Source organism: Lepisma saccharinum, chromosome 15, assembly GCF_977018435.1.
Source record: "Lepisma saccharinum chromosome 15, izLepSacc3.1, whole genome shotgun sequence".
NCBI classification, from domain to species: domain Eukaryota; kingdom Metazoa; phylum Arthropoda; class Insecta; order Zygentoma; family Lepismatidae; genus Lepisma; species Lepisma saccharinum.
This window is the reverse complement of record NC_139243.1, coordinates 22,733,966-22,756,426: the sequence shown is the minus strand read 5'-3', so window position 1 is coordinate 22,756,426 and position 22,461 is coordinate 22,733,966. Positions and strand designations below refer to the sequence as shown.

At 40.6% G+C, this 22,461-nt stretch overlaps 1 long non-coding RNA gene across 1 annotated transcript in view; it reads left to right on the top strand.

Moving 5' to 3' along the window:
* Positions 1-458: 458 nt before the first annotated feature.
* LOC145999162 (uncharacterized) overlaps positions 459-22,461 on the top strand; it is a 125,083-nt gene continuing 103,080 nt past the window's right edge. Inside the window, exon 1 of the long non-coding RNA XR_014443372.1 lies at positions 459-660. This is a non-coding gene — a long non-coding RNA (uncharacterized LOC145999162). The remainder of the gene's footprint in view (positions 661-22,461) is intronic.

Genomic DNA, 22,461 nt, shown 5'->3' with positions numbered 1-22,461 from the left:
TGTTGAACTTTTGCATTCAAGATTTTTTTTTTTTAGTGATCGGAACGTCAAGTACTCCACTTTCGGTTCGAGCATACAATAACTTGTTTCTTTCTGCTTTGCCCAAAAAAAAAAGAAAAGGAAGATGCAGAACTTGCCAATCATTACTGCGAACCAACATCGTAAAGTAGCACAGCTTGAGAGTGGTAAAGTTCAGTTACACACAGCAGACGATTTCCTGTACGACTCTCGAACCCAGACGCCCAATCCAAGGCAAGGCTTTCATCAATGAAACGACTTGCCCGTTTGTGTTCCAGCTCTTTCAGCAGAGTTCAGTTTGGAGCTGGAACTCAAAGCATCGGTGAAGGAAAGTTTGCGATTCCAAGCGGGATTAGTTCCAGTTTTGTACAGTAGCCAATTGCAATTCAGTATCCGACAAGAAGGAGGAAAATGCATTAGAAATCACTCGAGTTTTTTTTTTCTTTTTTGTATTTCCATTTTGCCGTACCGAAACACTGACTCAACAAGCAGGGATACACACATTATCTCTTTTACTGTGAAGGCAAGGTGAACTGAAAACGTTCTGGAACGCTCAAGTTGACAAGAATTGCAACATGGATGGTTCCGCTGCAGAGGACTTAGTTCCCAGATTCTGGCACGACAAGAAAATTACACCTATTGGTGAGTACGAGATGTTCATAATTACGTCTTAAATGATTGTGGTGTGTGTGTGCTTCAAGTAGCGGATGTTATACAGTGTGTGAATATGTTTGTTTTCGAAGCTTTGCTTGTTGTAGCAGTTGACTTTAGTTGCCCTTGAACGTAGTTAATGCCAAGCACAAATTTATGCAAATGCTGTGCGAGTAATTTTTAATGCTTTTAACGCTTGAGAAAACTAAACTATGTTTCGAAGTGCAAATTGTCCTTCGATATTCTTACTTACATTCTTTGATACTTCTGGAATGAAATTCTACCGTTTCAATTCTCGAACATACTGAAAAGACAATTTTGCGTACTTATCTTCGCAGCAAACTGTACATAGATACAATTAGATGTGTTACGAAAAATTAATGCAAATTGCCCTTGTACGTATATGAGCTATTGCTCGACATAAGTTTCCTGACAAGGTTTAGAGCTTTACGGTCAATAGAGAAGAAATTACATGCGACATGTACGGGCGTTCGGAAGAGGTGGCATGCCCCCCCCCCCCTGTCCCCTTGGAGAAAAGATGTCACCTTTGCATTAGGGGCTGATAGTTATACAACTAAGATTGATACAGATTGTTGTATGACCGTGATAAATTCAAATTGAAGCAATACTCTTTGAGGGGCAGTACTGTTTTGAGGATAAAATTATGTAGCCTTCCCTCCCCCGGGAAAAAATCCTAACGATGTTCGTGATGATGACGGGTGCTCTAGTATTTGTGCTTCTAGGACCTCGAACTTTTTTATATAATGGGAGTTCGATTCGCGAACAGTGGAATCTCTAATCTTAGCGTTATTGCCCACATTTGATTCCCAGTGAGTTCTCTAGTTTCATGTCGTCCAAGTTTCATGTCCCCAATAATTTATGTGCATCAGTAGTTGTCTTTTCTACCCTTACAGAATTGACTAGTTACTCAATACGTTAGTGTATTTTCGTTAGGTATCACTCATTGCACAAAACTCAAACCTCTTAGTCAAACGCCGTATTACGTTGTTCTTAGTACTGACATCAGCGCGGAATGCTTTCGTGGTTAGGTTGGTTATCTCTTAGCATAAATGCACTACATTTAGCCTAACTACTAAAGTATTTAGCCTGACGTCAGAAGACGATGTACGACGCTTGTTGGGTGCAATTAAGTGAGACCAATTTTTCGTTGGTTTCCAACCAACTAAAATGCCCGACAATGTCGCCAGCTCATTGCTTTTTATCTTGTATGGTATTTCCGAGTCAGCAAGCGACTTATGGTGTAGAGGATAGCGTAGTGATCTCGGAAGTACTGCGTTTATTGCCTGTTTAGGTTCAATAGTGAGAGAGTGTGTATGTGTGGTCATGAACCACTTCGTATATTTACGTAACAGAGATGGTACCTCCAGCGAAGGCCAGTGATTTATAACGGATTTGAAAAAAACAACACATTTGATTGCTTTTATTCTCCTTATAAGTGGCGTGCTCCTGTTTAATGGGGGTGATACCCTCCATATGCACATGAAAAAACACCTTACGAAATTCTTGAGAATTCTTTACACTAGCCTAAAGCTAATGATTCTCAGTTACGCTCAGCCTCGTGATAATCTTATATATATATATATGGAGGAGACCTAATGAGAGATCATTATACGCCTATGAAAGAAATTTATGTTAATTGCGATAAACCAAATGATGTCATATGTTACTAAGTAATGATGTAATGTGGGATGTTTGCTGCATTTTGTGCATATTAGCGCGCGGACGGACTCGCTGGCAAACCTGTTTTCTGTGTGCGAGCGCGCACTTAGCAACAAGGTGCTTTAAATTGATGTACATATGTAGTTAAAGAGCATCCAGTTAATTTTCTTCCCCCTCTTGACTTTTCCAAAATTGGTGATCTCACATCCAGCGGTCGCAGCTGCACTGTGGTGGTGGCATTGGACACCTGAAGCGTTTGATTAAGGTCCACTTTATTCACAGGTAGGCTAATCGGCACTGGGCCTACAGTTTTAAAGTGGGATCCGAACCACTGTGGAATGTGGCCTAAAGTGTTGTTTGTACCTAGGCGTTGTGTGCGAATTATACATTTATTATTATTTTGCTTTCAAGGGGGATGCAAGGAAATCGAGTGTGTTTGTGTTATTGCTTTTACTGTTATTGGTAATGTAGTAGCAGTATTGGTGAAGTACACATTTTCAGGCGCAAGTGGTTCGGATCCCACTTTAAACTGTAGGGCCAGTCCCGATTAGCCTTACTGTGCATAAAGTTGACTTAAAACAACAAATCAATCAATCTGGGCCATATGTTGCGGTGATGTGATCAGCACCACGCTCCGGCTGTCCCAGAGTTGCCACCATTTGCCCATGTATTGGAGACTGGGTGAACCCCAGAGCCGCTCCTTGAACGGAGATTGCTAGAAATATTCCTACCTAAAATCACCCAGTCTGGGAATCGAGCTCCGCGTCTTCCGTGAGGCAGATAGAAGCGATACCGACTTTGTCCCCGCAGCTCTTTAGCAGTTGTGTTACTGTTGTAATTATAACTAATGATGACTGCAGGACAAAAATGATAATTAATGGATTTGCTCACACCAATCTGTTTTCTCGCCACTTGTGTTGCTACTGAATTTATATTTTTAATCCATTAGTTAACTGTTTTTTATGGAGCTAATGTTTTAATTTCTTTAATATCTATTCAAATTCTACAAGGTGGCTCAAAAGTCATCACCTAATTTTCTTAGCCTATAGCTTGGGTTGTAAATTAAACAAAGTAGGTTTTTTTGTATTAAACTTTTATTGATACTTGTAAGTTTTATGTCGTCAATTTTTAAAGATAACATCCAATAAATGGCCACCATTCGAATTGATGCAAATTTGGGCTCTTTTTATTGCGTTTTCCGTACTGTTGGAAATCGGCGGGGAAATGTTTTCAATTTCATGCTGAATATTGTCATTTAGTTGCTGTAACGTCTCTCGCTTATTCACAATGATTTCAAATATCCCCAAAGGAAAAAATCTTGAGCGGTCAAATCGGGGGACCTGGCCGGCCATGGCAAATCACCAAAACGGGATATTACTCTGGCACAATTTTTCCACGTTCTTGTGGGGTATACTTATTAATTTTCGCACACAATAAATTCACTACTGATATAAACAACAAGATGTCAAAATAAAGATCAGTTGAAATAGGATGATGGCTTTTGCGCCACTCTTTATATGCGGACCTCCGGGGGGAAGTGTTTAGCACAGTACACTACGGTGTCCCTTGTTCGAATTCCTGCCTGAGCATTGGTGTTCTTTGTGAGTGTTCCTTCATCAATTTCATCATCACTTATATCCTCATACTCGCGATTAGCATAAAGTGGCAGAAACGGAAATTAACATAAGCCAAATTAATCAAGCAATCAAGTTGTATATTAAGAATTTTTGAAAACAAGCTCGTGACGACGCTGAGCATTCTACACACAGAAGACTAAATGCATCATACCGATTGATGCCCCAAAACGCGTCGATTGATGCACTAAAGTGTGTTGTATGGCACCTGCGAGGAATCAGATTCACATTTGATGCATTTTAGTGCATTTTTTTTGTATGTCGTAAAAGAAACTCCAAAGTGCATCATGTGATGCAAGTGAGGATTTCTTTCAACCGAGATGCAATATAATGCATCATTTGATGCACCTTCATGCAGACGTATCATCTGAGCTAAATAAAATCTGTAGTTCAGACGAAACGTTTAAGTGCATCATTGAAAAATATGCAGGAAGGTGCATCAAAACTCATCAAATGATGCATTATATTGCATCTCGACTGAAGGAAATCCTCGCTTGCATCACATGATTCACTTTGTCTGGAGTTTCTTTTACGACATACAAAAATGCACCTTCAAATGTGAATTTGATTCTTCGCAGATGCCATAGAACACACTTTAGTGCATCAATCGGTATGATGCATTTAGTTCTCTGTGTGTACCGTCAGACAGTAATAACAAACGTACAAAATGGTCAAGTATACCTTTAAAATAAGTTCGGTAAAGTACATACTATTGGTTTCACAACGGTTCGAAATTAATGTCAGTAAATGTAGTTATGATGTGTGATAGTACAATGAACCGCAAAGATAACAGTAGGCAAATTGTACATCTCTATTTTCGTAATTTTTTCTTCTTTCTGTTTGTAAGAAATAGAGTTGCTTTTGTCCTAGGCCAGCTGCTTATTCGTGCGTTTTATTTCAACTCTTGTACAGTGGGATCCATGAGTATTACCGCGCAAATTGTCCGTGACTATTTTCATTAATTTTTCTCTCAAATGTGTTTTTAAGCGATGGATTTTTATGTATGCTGGTGCAGAAGTTGTCAATAGCTTGTTCTGAGTTTTCTTTTAATTCTTGAAGCACTTATTGGGTCAAATAAAGTGCACAACATGATGATGGAGAATTTTGACGGTAATACTCATGGATCCCGCTGTACCTCACGTTGCGGAGGTGGACAATTTGCATAACATTACATTTGCTGTTGGCTGTACACTCGTATCACTTAGTATTTGTTCAAGGTGCAGTTCCACAGACATTGCTCGATTGTTCTTGAGTAGAATTTTACTTCGTGCAATGAGTCTTTAAATCTTCTTAATGAAAGTGAAAATTTTCCTACTTAATATTTACAAAACGTTAAGATGAGACATCATTCCTAGCAGGAATACTGGGGTTTAGGGTGGTTAGTGTGTGTGAGAGTGAATGTGGAAATTTCAAAATCAAACATACAGCATTGGTAAAATATAGTAACATTATATAAAGTAATTTTTCAGTAATATTATATAAAGTAATTTATAACTGTTAAATTTCTTGCTCGGCCGAGGATTTAACGGGCAGAGTGAAGATGTATATAAATATCCTCTTGTATGGCAATCAATAGCCTTTATATTGGTTTATTTATACCCCCCCCCTTCCTTTGTTTCCCATTGTCCTGAATTCACGTATCTCAATGAAGACCGTGGTTTTATTTATTTTTACGTCTCTTTTCTTCCACTTTTGGTTAATCGCGACGATGAGGATAAGTGGTGACGAGATGAAATAGATGATGGAAAGCCACAAACCCACATGGACAGGACACAAGCCCCACAGTGGATAATACTGGCTGTGCGTCCAGGCCACCAGAGCCTCGTTAGCCTACACGAAATGAGAAATTCTACGGTGTATTGTATAGAGAGCAAAAGTAGTGAATCCATTTTAAGGCAAGATTATGCAGAATTGACTGTCGGGCTCGAAACAATATTAAAGCTTGTTTTGTTTTTTAGGTAAATCTCCACACACTAGTCTTTATATATTGGTAGTGAAGTTATTTTCTTCCTAAACTAAAAACTGACCATGTGTGGTCAGTTTCATGCCCAAAATGACGGGCGCATGTGCAGAGTATACACTGAGCCAGTTGTACTTGACGTCATCATAGGTATGCGAAGCTTCAAGTCAGTATTTGTGTTGATATTGTTTATAAGAAAATATTGCATAGCTTAATTATAACCCTACAAGGATAATAAATAATAATATCAACAATAATAGGAATCATATTAATAAATAGCAGTGTGCGGGATCCCGAAACCCGATCCGATCCCGGTTTCAGGCTCTCATAATGTCAGGAATTCCCCAAAGTTATGGGAAACTTTCCATTTTGTAAAAACAGTACTTCGCCTGTGAGACATTCTGGAAATATTGATTTTTTCCTGGATATCTCAATTGTAGGGAAATTTCAGCTGATCGTGAATCCGGACATTTCGGGAATCACTACACTTGGAGAATCTCAAATATTTATTGTGAAATTAGTATTGAAGGTATTTTAGGGAATTCGGAGAGAAGACAGGTTGGAGAAATTGACAATGTTACTAACGTCAGGTCACTCATTTAGACATAATGAAAGATCTATGTAGACAAATTCTGACGAGTATTAGCTATTTGGGTGCAGTTCATGAAGAAATCTCAGGTCTGGCATGACCCTTGTTAGTAGTGAATTCTGTCCTGCGACTCTCAACTCAGGCCATATGTTATTAAATGAATACCGTAAGTAAGAATTATTGCACTTCACTATATTAACAGAGTTCTAGAAAATTCAGAAACCGAATCCGTATACCATGTGTATAAGAATGGTTGATTCTTCAGGCGAATATACAGGAAACGAAAAGTCACGTGGATATTTTTGTGAATGGACGATGTACAAATGTCGAAGGTCCAAGTTCTTTCGTCGTCGCCCACCACTATCAACCGATGACTCCGCTCTTCAAAGTTCTAAGGGCGAGATATCGCCACTTGAGCCTCAGCTATTCGATATGCAAACAGATACCAAATATTTCAGATTGTTGTTCCGTTGTTGTCACTTGTGGGATATGATACCGAATGGGCATCACTGTTCCTTGGAAAGGCCCGTCCTTGAACCTGCTTCAACAAGGAAATCCCTCTCATTTCGAAGAATCAGGTTCCCATTAGACATTCTGTAAACTTGCATCCGTTTGGAATACATTCGCCAAAGTGGAGAATTTTCTTGAATACTGACTGCACTCTCTACTGTTTAGTTATTTATGATGGTTTTGACGTGCCTTACACCTAGTTTCTATTCCGAACATCTTCAAGAGTATCGTCGTACAATATGGGCAAATTCAATTCTAACACTACAGTACGGTTAGCTACACTGTTAAAAGTATAGTTAGCTACACTGTTAAAAGTATAGTTAGCTACACTGTTAAAAGTATAGTTAGCTACACTGTTAAAAGTATAGTTAGCTACACTGTTAAAAGTATGGTTAGCTACACTGTTAAAAGTATGGTTAGCTACACTGTTAAAAGTATGGTTAGCTACACTGTTAAAAGTATGGTTAGCTACACTGTTAAAAGTATGGTTAGCTACACTGTTAAAAGTATGGTTAGCTACACTGTTAAAAGTATGGTTAGCTACACTGTTAAAAGTATGGTTAGCTACACTGTTAAAAGTATGGTTAGCTACACTGTTGAAAGTTATCGCTAAATTTTCAAAAGTTACGGATCTGGATCCGGATCCGAAAATCCGGATCTGAGAGTTTCATATCTCAATCCCATTATAATATTACCACACCTTAAAAGGTATTATGATCTTCGATTACAAAGAAATTTTTCATTAGTTAGTCCTACAAGAATTTTTTTCAAGTGTTGTTCCTAAAAATACTTTGCTACGCATCGGCTAACACACTCGTGCACAAAAAAAATCTTACTTGTTTAACATAAAATGTCAGAGGTGATTTTGTAAACGCCATTGAAACGAATATGTATTCATTCCAATGTATTGGAAATGAAAACACACATAAATGTGAGACATTCTATTCCAGGATGAAACCTTTAACACATATAACAAGATAGAAATGTTATACAAAAATTATACAATTGTTCTACAGTTACAGTTTTACAAATTAAAATAGAACATTATAATATATGCAGTGTTATATAATTACAAAGTGTAAGACTAACAAGCGAGGTTATCTAAGTGTCCCCCTCCAATTTCCATGAAACTTGGCAGGCGTATAGTGGGGCCCAAAGGAAGAAATACGTGTTTTTTTGTTTCAGCTAAAAAACGTTTTTAGGGGGCAAGACCCCCTCAAATGTCAAGATGAAAACAAATTGAAGTGAGGATCTGGCCCCTGTGTCCCTCCGATTTCCATGAAACTTGGCAGGTGTATAGTGGGGCCCAACGGAAGAAATACGTGTTTTTTCGTTTCAGCTAAAAACTGTTTTAGGGGGCAATTACTCTACTCATTCGTAGCTCCCCAATTTCCTCACGATGGTGGATGGTCATCGGTCCTATACACAGCCCGAAATCTCGGGAGAAAACTTGTTACGTTTCCTCTAGGAGACTCTAACCTTCGTGTTCGGAGCCCAAAGCTTGCGCCACGGTGCCGTTAAAATAGTGACTTTTTGAATACAAGTTGCACCTAAAGCGAAATATTTCATATTATTATTATTACAGTAGACTCGCGATTAACCGAGGCTCCGGGTTAACCGACGGAGTGGTTGGAAAACCTTTCGCTTCATAATGCAACCCTTGTTTGTTTACTACTAGTAAGTTGGAGTGAAGTCACCGTCCGCGCTGCATTGTCGGTGTATCCGACTGTTACGGTGGTGTTTAAATCTATGTATGCCTATTCTAAGCTAGTAGTATGAGTGGCAAACGGAAAAGGTGTGTGGTTTCTCTGGAAACAAAATTCAACGCAATAAAAAGGTTGGATAAAGGTGAGTCTATTAAAATGGTCGCTGCTGATTATGGAGTCGGGGAAGTGACTGTTGGAGATTGGAGACGTAAGCGGAAGGACATTGAAAAGTGGGTGAGTCAAATTGTGACCATTGGCAGTGGTTTAGCGCGGAAAAAGATGAAGAAAGGTGAATATGAGCAGTCCAGAAAAACTATGAAGGAATTTTTGAAGAAGTAATCTTCTCATTTATGTTGTACTAGTAATAAATAATTACTATACAGTTTTAAGTGTTTCGACCTATTAGCACATTATGTCCGTATTATCCGAGGTAGTCTCGGTCCCAATTAGCTCGGATAATCGCGAGTCTACTGTAATTAATAATTATTGAATTATTACAAACGCCTGAAAGTCCTAAAATAGAATTTATAAAGTATTGTAACTCGGTTTTTTATCACCTAAGGATCGTTCCTATTGTTATACATGACAAAATTCGAGACTGTACCCTAGACTGCCACCGTTCCGACCAGAAGCGTATTTTGACTACACGTGCCTCCGTGAGGACGGCCATGTAATTTTTTTTTGGGTGCCACGCACCAAGATTAAAAAAACCGTCGGGGACAACGTTTTCCGTCTGCGCAGGGTTCCAATTTTAAATCTCCTCTGTGCTTACATGTGGCCTGCCGTAGTCTGGCTTCTTGGTCCAAACCGTCTGCGGCGTCTATATTTACAACCAGGGCCTCTCTCGGGCTAAAGATAGTAGGCAACTTATGTTTCGAAGCCACCTAAGCGAGAGGGGGGGGGGGAAAGAGAGGTGCTCCGTCGATTGTACCCACAAATCCCATCTGATCTGCAAATGACTCCAGCCTACATTGTTGGCCGTATCGCTCTTGGCGACAATGCACAACTATCAGTGGAGTCGCCACAGAGGTGGGTTCAACTGCCCCTACGTCTGTGATCATGGTCGCGAAGATTCTCTCTCCATATTTCATCACTTTCTTTCCTCTGTTTTCCATTTTCCACTTTGCATTATTACCTTCACTAGTTTTTCTCTCTGTTTTATTATATTTATGTCTTTCTTTTCCTTTCCTTGTCTGTTTATCTCCTTCTTCCATCACTGTTTCCTTGAGACTTTTCTCTCTTCTCTCTTTCTGTATTTTCCAATTTCCTGTCACTTTCTTTCTTGTTTCCTGTGTTTCCAACTTTTCTCTCTTCTCTTTCTCTGTATTTTTCCAATTTTCTGTCTCTACTTTGTTTAATCATTTTCTTTCTTGTTTCCTCTGTTTCCAACTTTTCTCTTCTCTTTTTCTGTATTTTCCAATTTTCTGTCTCTACTCTGTTTAATCACTTTCTTCCTTGTCTCCTCTGTTTTCTTTTCTCTCTTCTCCTTTTCTGTCTCTACTCTGTTTAATCACTTTCTTGTTTCCTCTGTTTTCCAACTTTTCTCTCTTCTCTTTTTCTGTCTCTACTCTGTTTAATCACTTTCTACCTTGTTTCCTCTGTTTTCCAACTTTTTTCTATCCTCCTTTTCTGTCTCTATACTCTGTTTAATCACTTTCTTCCTTGTTTTCTGTGTTTCCAACTTTTCTCTCTTCTCTTTTTCTGTATTTTTCCAATTTTCTGTCTCTACTTTGTTTAATCACTTTCTTTCCTTGTTTTCTGTTTTCCAACTTTTCTCTTCTCTTTTTCTGTATTTTCCAATTTTCTGTCTCTACTCTGTTTAATCACTTTCTTTCTTGTTTCCTCTGTTTTCCCACTTTTCTTTTTTCTCTTTTTTCTGTATTTCCAACTTTTTTCTCTCGTTGTTTCTCGCTTCCTTTTTCTTTCCTGGTCTGTTTCTCTCTTTCTCTTTCACCATTTCCTTTCTTCTTTTGTTTTCCTCTTATTTCTTTCTTCCAGTTTCTCCTTCCAGCTCTCTATCTCTCTGTGTGTTCCTGATCTTTGTCCTCTGTTACTCTTATCTCTTTTTCCTCTGCATTTCTTTAACCGCATTCACCGTGAATACGCCGACAGACCGAGGCGACACAATGCACGGTATTGAAAGAACGGGCCAGTCCAGACGACACGTGCACCTGTGTCGCTTCGGTTCGAAAAGTTGCAGTTATTTCTGAATGTTGTTTTCCAAGATATACACGTTGCTTTGGTCTGAAAGCTCCCTACACTGAAGGTGCCCGTGTCGCTTTGATCTGATAGATTCCTGAGAGATAGACAATATCGGAAAATACAAGACATATCGCCATTGACGATATTTTAACCTTATCACGATATCGCGTGGTATATTGTCTGGGCGATGGTTTCTCAATATCGTCTACTCTTGTCTGCTGTAAGAACGAAGTCAGTATAAATAAATGCACGTGTGTTCTGAGAAATCCTAGTGGTTGTTCGGATAACATGTATGTTTTAATTAACAAAATACTTTTGGTTAAGCCTTTTGGTCACCTAAACAAAATATGTAATATTGTTTTCTGTATTTACATGTAATATATTCCTACGCCGTGTTTACTTCATATCTAGCCACAACACAGAGAGGCGAGAATATGAATATGACTGCGCTCACGAACAAAATGGTTACGTACCGTTTTTGTAAATTAAACAGGCAAACTGTTAAATTTTAATAATATGATATTGCAAATTTTACAATAACAACTTCTCTTAACAGTTTCGTTGGTGTGGCAGAAAACTTGCAGGGGTTTGAACAAAACACTCACGACAGGCATGATTAATAAAAGTACTAGGTAACTGGGAAAAGGATGTCTGGCTCTCTATGCAGGAAAACGAGCGGCTCTTACCTTCGCAGGAATCACATCTGAACGCACACATTGATTCTCCTTCCTTGGCTAATAGAATGTTGCACATAAAATTATCGCGTGGGGGTCTTGCATCCCGATGAGGATGTCCGTGGCGTTGTAGGCTGCTGGGTGCGGACTCTTTCCTTTAGTGGTCGTGTTTCATATACAGCAGTGGCGTATACTGGTCAAAGATCTGGGCTATCTCACTGTCACGTGGTCCTAGGCTATGAATTGAACTAAGTTTACCAACTCATAGGAAAACAGGTTGCCAACTCATAGGGGACCAGGTTGCCAACTCATAGGAGACCAGGTTGCCAACTCATAGGAGACCAGGTTGCCAACTCATAGGAGACCAGGTTGCCAACTCATAGGAGACCAGGTTGCCAACTCATAGGAGACCAGGTTGCCAACTCATAGGAGACCAGGTTGCCAACTCATAGGAGACCAGGCTGCCAACTCATAGGAGACCAGGCTGCCAACTCATAGGAGACCAGGCTGCCAACTCATAGGAGACCAGGCTGCCAACTCATAGGAGACCAGGCTGCCAACTCATAGGAGACCAGGCTGCCAACTCATAGGAGACCAGGCTGCCAACTCATAGGAGACCAGGCTGCCAACTCATAGGAGACCAGGCTGCCAACTCATAGGAGACCAGGCTGCCAACTCATAGGAGACCAGGCTGCCAACTCATAGGAGACCAGGCTGCCAACTCATAGGAGACCAGGCTGCCAACTCATAGGAGACCAGGCTGCCAACTCATAGGAGACCAGGCTGCCAACTCATATGAAACCAGGTTGCCAACTCATAAGAAATCAGGTTGCCAACTCCAGAATCACCATCCATCTCACTGATATAAATAATTTTGTTTACAATTCTGTATTTTATTCTCTAGACTCCAGGCTTCGCAGATAGCCTAGCTAGCCTAGAATATACGCTCCTGGTATACAGTTATAAGTAGAGCACAGTTCTCTTGTAGTGCTTTACTTTCCCAGGCAAATATACAGCGTGTCCACAAAAAACATTCCGTGATTATAAAAGACCTCAAAATATTAATAATGTATATTACGAAATTTATACAGATACCATTCGAAAGAACAGCTCAAAGAATTTTAGCGTATGTGTAATTGTTGGTGTTAACTGCAACAATAGATGGCATAACAATAAAGTAATGAAAAAAGGAAGAAAATTAGCTAAAAGTAGCAGAAGAACACATTTTAGGATGTAAGAGAAAAAATTAATGAAAATTATCATGGACAATTTGCACGGTAATAAAGTTCCCACTGTACAATGCTGTATGAATGAGTGTTGCAAAGAAACTTCAAATAATAATAAGAAGAAGAAGAAGAAGAAGGAACGTATGGACAAGAGAACACACCAAAAGATCTTTCGATTGTTAATTTGTTATTGAATGGCATTGTTATTAGAAGCAAATTGTGTTACTGTTGATGTGTATTGGGTGTTTAGGTATGTACAGTGGGATCCATGAGTATTACCGTGCAAATTGTCAATTTCATTAATTTTCTGTTACATCCTAAAATGTGCTTTTCTGCTATTTTTTTTCCTTATTTTATTGTTATGCCATCTATTGTAGTTAATCCCAGATTAAAGAAAAACCGGACACCTTGACAGTGTCGAATGTACAATTTTGTAACTAAAAGCTTCGCGCAACAAAGTAATTTTGCTCTTCGCCAACGGGTAGTTAGTTATACTTGAAAATAAACGCGTCCCTTAATCCACTCGGATATCGATTACGAAATCTCTCCCCTTCAGTGGCTCGAAAGATGTTTCCCTAAAAAACAATAACAATATCCTCCAAAAGCTAAACGCCAAACGAATCAAGAATTGCGTGGACTTATCTATGCTTTTCCATGAAATAAATTGTGGACCCGTGGCCGCTAGCCGTAGGACTATAGCCACAACCACTCTACCGGCACCGAGAGAATCTTCCAAGGTCTCCCCTCTCCCCCCAAAAAAGCAAGAATGTCAACCCCCGTTGCTCAATCGGTTCCATAATACAATAGGCGATTCGAAAAAAGCCAGTAAACTGAAATTTTCCACCTCCTTCAGGTTTGAAGGGACAAGATTTTAAAATCAACATTCTTCTGCAAACTGACTTCCGCAGCCACGTTATAGGCCAGCGTTACATTGGAAACTGCATTAAAAAACATAAAATAACATTCACATACATAAAAGCTAATAAAAAAAAAAGTATCATGTAGTAATTCTATCATTACACTATGAAGGCATATTTAGGGGATGTGAGGATATAGCCCCCCATATTCTTGATCTCTGCCATTTCGTAGGTGATGTGATCAGCACCACCTCCTAAGGTTGCTCCCCATCCAGGTACCCATTGATTTGAGTCTGGGTGAACCCCAGAGCCGCTTTTTGCTAGGACAAGGCTGGAAAAAATTCAGACCCCGGAAATCGAACCCGGATCTCCCGCGTGGCAGTCGAACACCGTACCGAAATCGAATATAACTTATTTTTCTTTCGAAAACTGCATTAACACATTATGGTGTTGCCAGAGACAATTGAAAATCTGAAAAGAATGGGTGAAACTCTTGTAGCATCCATGAAAAGTCTTAGAGGAATCGGTGCACCAGCTGATGCAAGTGTCAAGAGAAAAAAAGTTGGCAGTTGCAGAAAGGTGGAAACGTGGAGACGGAAAAATTATGTTCTTGACGGTATGAATCCGGCTACAAATAGCCTGTTTCAGTGCGGTCCAAGGCAGAAGACTTATTTCGCAGATTTTTCGGTTAGAAATGTTACCCCCTCCTGAATTATTTCTCGTTTCTCTTCTTTCTTAGTTGTTTCTCGTGCACCAAAGGGGGCTATTTAACTTGTTCGTAATATGTAATTCTGACTTTGTTCCATTTCTCCATTTGTTCCTTAGGCTATCTGCATAAATGAGCATGAAATACACCTTGACAACCTTGGAAGACAAGTCTATACTCCGTCCCAACTAACTGTGGAGCAGGCAAACGAAAGCAAGTCTCTGCGCAAGTAGTGACGCGAGACGGCTCCACCAATGAACACGTCAGAGGGCCGGAAATGCGTGGAGTGGGGGGAAAGCGACTGAAGTAACCAGCCTGCGCGTCAGCGTCTACTGCTTCGCTCCGGCCAATAGCTTTCCCTCGCTTCTCTGACGCTATACGTGGCCTGGCTCCACAGTTAGCTGGAACAGGGTATAGAAGCTTTCGTTGAACATGGTTCCACAAGGCAAGGATAATGTTTTCTCATGTCACATGTGTTTTTCCACTGTGTTAAACAAGTGCAAACTATATGAGGAGTTTTTGCACCATTTTAATGCAAAATTATCACGTGTCTGCTCTGTTTTAACCTTTCATGTCAGGCGAGGTTAAATGTTTGCTGTTCCACATAGTCCTGGCCACATTCTAGCAGCAGCGTAACTTGGGACCTAACGTTGCAGGGAGGGGAGAGGAGGGGGGTACATTTTTTTAATAAACATGTGTGATTAACCTTGCTCCCCATGGTACGCCTTGTATCTGATCCCCAGGTTTTGCGGGCCTTTAAAAATCATTTTCTCCCTCTCAGTAGATTTATTTGGTTTATTTTACTTCGCGTTTCTACCGCTTTTGGCTAGTCGCGAGGATGAGTGACGAAACTAATGAAGAAACACTCACAAGGAACACCCATGTCCAGCCCGGGATTCGAACCTGGACCCCTTGTCGTCCTAGCGCGCTGTGCTAACCATTCCGCCACTCGAGGTTCGGATCTGACCCCCCCTTGCCAGCACGTATCTAGAAATGTATATGCTGGGTCCGAACCAAGCGTCTCAGAAATAATAATAATAATATTTAAATTATAAAATTATATTATAATTATGCTAAATTAAATGTAAATATCAGATAAAATATGTAAATTATTAATATTTTATTATTAATACATGAATACGTAGAGAGACTATGTAAGTATAGAAATGTAACAGCACATCTATATTATCCAGCTTATATGCACTCAAGATCGTCAAAACAAACTGCTCTGGCAAGGAAATTAATGTCAAATAGATAAATAATAGATAGCTAATAATAATAATTGAATAACAAAAATACACTGTTAGATCCAGTTGACGAAAAGTAAAGTTATTGATTAATATTTTATGCATATTATACCATCAGTAGTCTCCATAAAACTTATTTGATATTGCACTTCAATGCCATATTATCCGAATATAATCTTGGCTTCCAAGAAGTTCGACTGAATTAAATGAAGACTAAGATTGGTAAACTCTGTAAGTGCCACAATAATTCAAACACAGTTTTCCACGTTAAACTGTGCAATGTGCCGTGCTTTATAATGTGGTAAACGTGAAAAGTGGCTGGTAGCCCTGTAAGTAGTTCAAAGGACGTGTAAAGATGTCACTAGTGTGAACGTTCTTACGGGCTGATGTGCTGAACGATGCGATTTCCCAACACTTTCGCTTTTGGCACGTACAACGTTTACCACTTTTAGTCCTCAACCATTATCAGTGGCCTATACTGAATCCAAGATCTGGACTATCTCACTGTCACGTGGTCCTAGGCTATGAATAGAAATCAGGTTGCCAACTCATAGGGAATCAGGTTGCCAACTCATAGGGAATCAGGTTGCCAACTCGTAGGAAATCAGGTTGGCAACTCCAGAATCACAATCTACCTCACTGATATGAATAATTTTGTTTACAATTTCTGATCAATTTTTCTCCTGTATTTTATTCTCTAGACTTCAGGCTTCGCTGATAGCCTGGCTAGCCTAGAATATACGCTCCTGCCATCCATTATTCAACAAATGCTACGAGTAAAGAAGTATATTTCAATTATGTAATTTTAGTACTAGGCAAGTCTTTCGGGGGAGGGGAGGGAGGTCCCCAGGATTCGAAGGGAGTTATTTTTTTTTGGACAGTCCAGCATCTGTGCATAGTGCGGAGCGGACTGAAACCGGGGCAAGAAAAGGTACTACAGGATGCACAGTGGCAATGCCCAGTTCTCTTTGGACTGCATCGGTTGCCGTTCCACAAGGCCAGACAGGAAATGCAACCTTCAGCGTGCCTCTCTTCACCCACCGTGAAAGACGGGAGCACCGAAAGACAACATCGCCACTCAGATGTGAATGCCGCTTCCTCCTCCTCTCCCCCCCCCCCCGTTCCTCATCCGTTTTCCAGGGGTAATTGTCGGCTCTTATTTTTATCATTTTAACGCAGGTTGAGTTTTCCAGAGGTGACCCGCGAGGCAGAGGCAGTGGGCCAATGTTCTCCTCCAAGAATGTAGAATGTGTTCCTCCAGCTTGGAGGGATGAAACCAACCCTGCACGGGGACGTCGCCAGTGGTTGAAATTATATCAGCTCACCCCCAAATAGCTTACACAAGAACAGTGATAGTAATAATAATTTTTTAACATGCTTGTTTATTGGGAGAGAGGGATAGGTGTAAGGAATAGGAGAATAGGAGATGGGGTAAGAGGGAAGAGCGATAGATAAAAGTAGAAAGAAAAGAAGGTGGCGAGGAATAGAGAAATGTAGGAGAGAAATGAAGTAGAGAGGTATAGAAATAGAAAAAGGAAAGATGTTGAAGTGTAGAAGAAGATGAAGTATAGAGGTAGGGAGAAAAATAGAGAAATAAAAAGAGAAGATAAAAAAGAAAGTTAGTGAGAGAGAGAGATTAGATCGAAGAGAGAGAAAAATTAAAAAGGGCGATAGAAAGAGAGAGAAAGAGAAAATAAAGGGAGTAGAGGAATAGAGAGAGAGAGAGAGAGAGAGAGAGGTATATAAATAGAAAGAAAAGAGATGTTGATAGAGAAAAACCGTAGAAGATAAAGTAGAGGTAGGGAGAAAATTAGAGAAATAAAGAAAGAAGATAGATAAAAACGATAGAGATAAGAATTAAAATGGGCGTAGAGATAGAAAGAGAGAGATATATAGAAATAGAAAGAAAAGAAATGGTGAGAGAGGAAAACACAGAAGAGGATGAAGTAGAGAGGTAGGGAGAAAAATAGAGAAATAAAGAGAAGAGATAGAGAGGAAAATAAAAGAGGGCGGTAGAAATAGGAGAGAAAATATAGGGAGCAGTAGAGAGGGAGAGAAGGAGAGGTATAGAAATAGAAACTGAAAGAGATACTGAGAATGAAATAGGAAGAAACCAAGCTTAGTAGTAGAGAATCTTAGTAGCTATGACCACCTGAAAATATATCATCCCCGCTGGCGACTCCACTGACCAAGGATTGGGTGTCTTTGGGAAGCGGGGGCGGGTGGTAAATCCTCCTTCGGGCGGCGTGTGAATTTGGATACATTTTACACGCTCTTGGTACACTTTTCATGTATGTTGAGAGGTGTTTTTGTTTATTGGTGAGAGAGAGAGAGAGAGAGAGAGAGAGAGAGAGAGAGAGAGAGAGAGAGAGTAATTGAGATTGTTTGGAAGAGAGAATTGACTCTATAAGGCTGGTAGAAGTTGCCCCACTTACCGCCGTTGAGTTGGGCAACACACATAACATCTTGCAGGGTAGCGCGTATTTCAGGATCTCTCTCTCCCAATTGTTATTGCCGGTGACTGTACAATGCCTTAGCCAGGATTCGAACCTTCGCTGCTCGCTACGCACGGGCCTCTCCGATATTGTATGTCTGCCTAATGCCGGGCCATTGCACTGTGGTTCGGATCTTATATTAAAATGTAGTTAGAGAGAAGAGGGAGAAACAGTGAGGGGCCGAGAAAAAGGAAAGAAGAAGGGGTAGGAGAGAGGGATGGTGAGAGAGGTGAAAAATAAATAGAAAGAATAGAAGGAAAGGAAAGAATGGGAGATGCTGAGAGAAAGTAAAGGAAATATGATCATATTTTGAAACCAATAATAGCAATTATATCTCGGAGCATAAATCGACTTTCAAAGCTGAATTCTCCGCCACGGAAACTGGTAAACAAACAGATTCCTGAACATGTACCAGGCCCGTAGCTAGAATTGATCTCCGGGGGGTTCACGGGATATCAGGGGAGAGCTTTGTAAACCAAGTCCATTTTTTAAATGTTTAACCGTATTAAATAAAGATGAATTTTATATATGTGTGTGTGTGTGTGTGTGTGTGTGCGGGAGTCATTAAGTTAATATAAAATTTAGAAATATCATACAAATGCTACAGGTTTTTTCTATATCTTCTAAAATATCTATTAAAGTGTTAATTGACTGCTACTGATGTCCCTTACTGCACACTACTTTTGATGATACAGATATTTATATTGTACAAGAACAAATTCACAATTCATAGTGCCCTCCGTGCATTCAACCCCCGGCCGAAGCAATAAAAACTCCCTTTCGTTCCCAAAACTTGGGAGCCGGTTTTATCCTTCACTAAGTTGTGAGCAAAATAATATATACTGTCTAAATTTTCGCTCTTCACTGCTAACAAATTATACAAAATAGTTTTATATAATGTCAAGGGGGGCTGACCGCAGTGCCAGGGGGCGGCATCTGCCTGGCTAACGGACCTAAAATGTACCGAATTGGAACACAAGTAAAATTATTTTGTTGGTTGAATAAAACTTCATCGCTTATTGGTATTATTATATCACGACAGGGGTAATAAGGAAGGAAGGTGTTAACATCACCCATGGACTTGGTAATAGTAACTGTACCTGCTGTAAAGGGGGTTTGAACCTATGACCTCCAGAATACATCACCTAAATCCGCAGGAAATGAGTGTTTACTCAGATTGCGTAAGTGGTTCGCGCATAGTGATTATGTTGTGCATAGGCGCGCAAGAACTGTTGGCAATTTCTTCCACGCAGTTCTCACGTTAAGAGTGCATTGTTGTGATTAGGCCTAGCCACTTACCTGCAGGTAATTAGTTCTTTTAGCTCAGTTGGAAAAAAAAGGAAGGAAAGAAAAGGCATCTCACACGGCTGGTTTGTTATCGCACATTTTCTCCAGTGCATTTTCCCTCACGTGGAAAAAGTTATCAATGAAACCACACGTGCTCACACGGTATGCGAGCGAGAGTTTCCCCATTTCTCGCTGTTTTTCACGCTCCCTCCCCCATCCGTCGCGTCTGAATCTCTGGTATAGTTTCTTCTGGGAAAACATTGACTCTCACGGACTCCTGTGACGTTGGTTGGCGACCTTGCTCCGTAATGTTTCAGCCATTTAAATCCCTCACCCGTTGAGTGTTTAAAAGGCAAATATTCGTCTGTGGAGATAATAAAGGGTACATATCTGATTAGGAGTTCGTCTAACTCCTTGTGATAACTAGCTGTACATACTTGTAGTGTCCGGAATGGAGCCTCCCTTCCAACTCTGGACTGCAACAATATTCTGTCCCGGGAATCTGTGGAGCAATGCCGCGCATAACAGTGGAGAACTGCTGACTGCGAGTTGACGGAGCGAAGCAGTGCGCGCTTCTGCAAATGGCTGATTTCACCTCTCACGAGTTCATTCGCCGAACCCTCTCAAGTCACTACTTGCGCATAGACTTGTTTTGATTCCTCGCTCCAAAGATTCCCGACATAGGTACGCTGTCGGAGTATCAAATTATCGAAGAGGTAAGCGCCGTGATTGGCTCTTGCAGGGATGTTTCCTACACGTCAGGTGAATGTGAATGTAACAATCAGTCAGAAACTTGTTCGATCTATATATTATCCTAAGGCGAATGCAGGCCCTGCTATAAGTTAGTGCGACGTCAGAATCTTGCCACTATCGGTTTGACGACAGCACACTTGTTCTCCGATCGTCGGCCAGACGATGTTTGGACAGCCTTTGTGAATAGCAGAAATCGACTCTGCCGGAACAGCTCTCGAAGGGCCAGGGACTGTCAAAGCGGCTTTTCCATTGGGTGACGCGTGGTGAGCGCATCGGATCCCATCGCTACTGTTTTCTGGCTTTCGTGACCAGAGCCCGCTACTTCTTCTTTTCAAATAGCTTCCCAATAATTGTCCTCGCGACGCTGGACCAACGCCGACATTTTGTTCTCCGATCGTAGGGCAGAAATCTCGACAGAGAACATAATTCTGTGATTATCGGTTTGACGGACAGCGCGCTTGTTCTTCGATCGTAGGGCAATAATCTTGACAGACGACAGAATTCTGCGACTATAGTTTGCGGGATAGAGCTTGTCCTCCGCTCGTAGGGCAGAAATCTCGACATAATTCTGTGATTATCGGTTTGACGGACAGCGCGCTTGTTCTTCGATCGTAGGGCAATAATCTTGACAGACGACACAATTCTGTGACTATCGTTTTGCGGGAGAGAGCTTGTCCTCCGATCGTAGGACAGAAATGTCGACATTATTCTGTGAGTATCGGTTTGACGACAGCGCGCTTGTTCTTCGATCGTAGGGCAATAATCTTGACAGACGACAGAATTCTGCGACTATAGTTTGCGGGATAGAGCTTGTCCTCCGATCGTAGGGCAGAAATCTCGACATAATTCTGTGATTATCGGTTTGACGGACAGCGCGCTTGTTCTTCGATCGTAGGGCAATAATCTTGACAGACGACACAATTCTGCGACTATCGTTTTTGGGAGAGAGCTTGTCCTCCGATCGTAGGGCAATAATCTTGACAGGCGACACAATTCTTCGACTATCGTTTGCTGGATAGAGCTTGTCCTCCGATCTTAGGGCAGAAATCTCGACATAATTCTGTGATTATCGGTTTGACGACAGCGAGCTTGTTCTTCGATCGTAGGGCAATAATCTTGACAGGCAATAATCTTGACAGACGACACAATTCTTCGACTATCGTTTGCGGGATAGAGCTTGTCCTCAGATCGTAGGGCAGAAATCTCGACACCAGTTCTAGTTGACGAGGGCTGTAGGGGTAGCAGCATTCGGCAGATAACAGAATCCTGCGACTATCGGTATGGCTGCAGCGAATGTGTTAATCAATTGTAACGCAGAAAGGGACTGAACCAAGGCGTCGACGTAAATACGAGACATTTTTTAGTTTAATTTTTCTTGCAGTCTTACATTAGCTTCCTCCAGAGTCCCACGTTTCTCGGAATTGTCCATTCTGAATACCTCTCAGACACGCACACACACACCTTCAAGTTGCAGACACAAGTCGTCCCACATTGAGAGAGAAAAAGCTCCTTGCGAGGGGTGGGAGTCTGAAGGCCGTGGGATTGCAAATTCCCTCTGTTTCCAGGTCAGGCTGCATTCTTCCTCTTTCCAGAGGAACGTCTGGAATTTAGCCTAGATGCCTTCTCCGCCGGTCACGTGACTGACACTGAATCTGATGGTAGGCAGAGGGAAAATTCCCTCGGTGGAATGACGATAGTGATTTTTGTCTTTGAATATTTTTGTGTAATATTTATAGTTAGGTTTTGTTGGGTTCTTGTTAATATGTGTTTTGTTTTAAGTACACTTTTATGTACAGATAGGCGAATCTGGTTTAAAGTGGGATCCGAACCACTATGTGCCTCCACCTGGTATCAAACCCAGGACCGCTTGATTACAATGCGACCGCGTTACCACTTCGCCATCGGGGACTCAGAAAGTGTAAAATTTTGACTTCGGAAGGACAGAAGGACATTTTTATTCTACAAGGTGGAAATTTTGATTGGAAAAGTTATTTTTTTCAAATTAGAGTACTTAGAAGATACGATTTTTTTCCTTGGAAATATTAATTTGTAAAAATAAATTTACTAAGACAGTAGATATTTATTGACAATAGAGAAATATTAATCGAAGAGGGAAAATTTTAAACTGGAATTTTGATTTAGAATATTTGCCACAGGAGAGGTGTTTTTTTTTATTATTTTTTTTTTTAGAGAGAGAATATAATATTTGTTTTGAGAAACTTTTCATGTGAGGATATTTTACCGATGAAATTAAGTTAGCGCCACT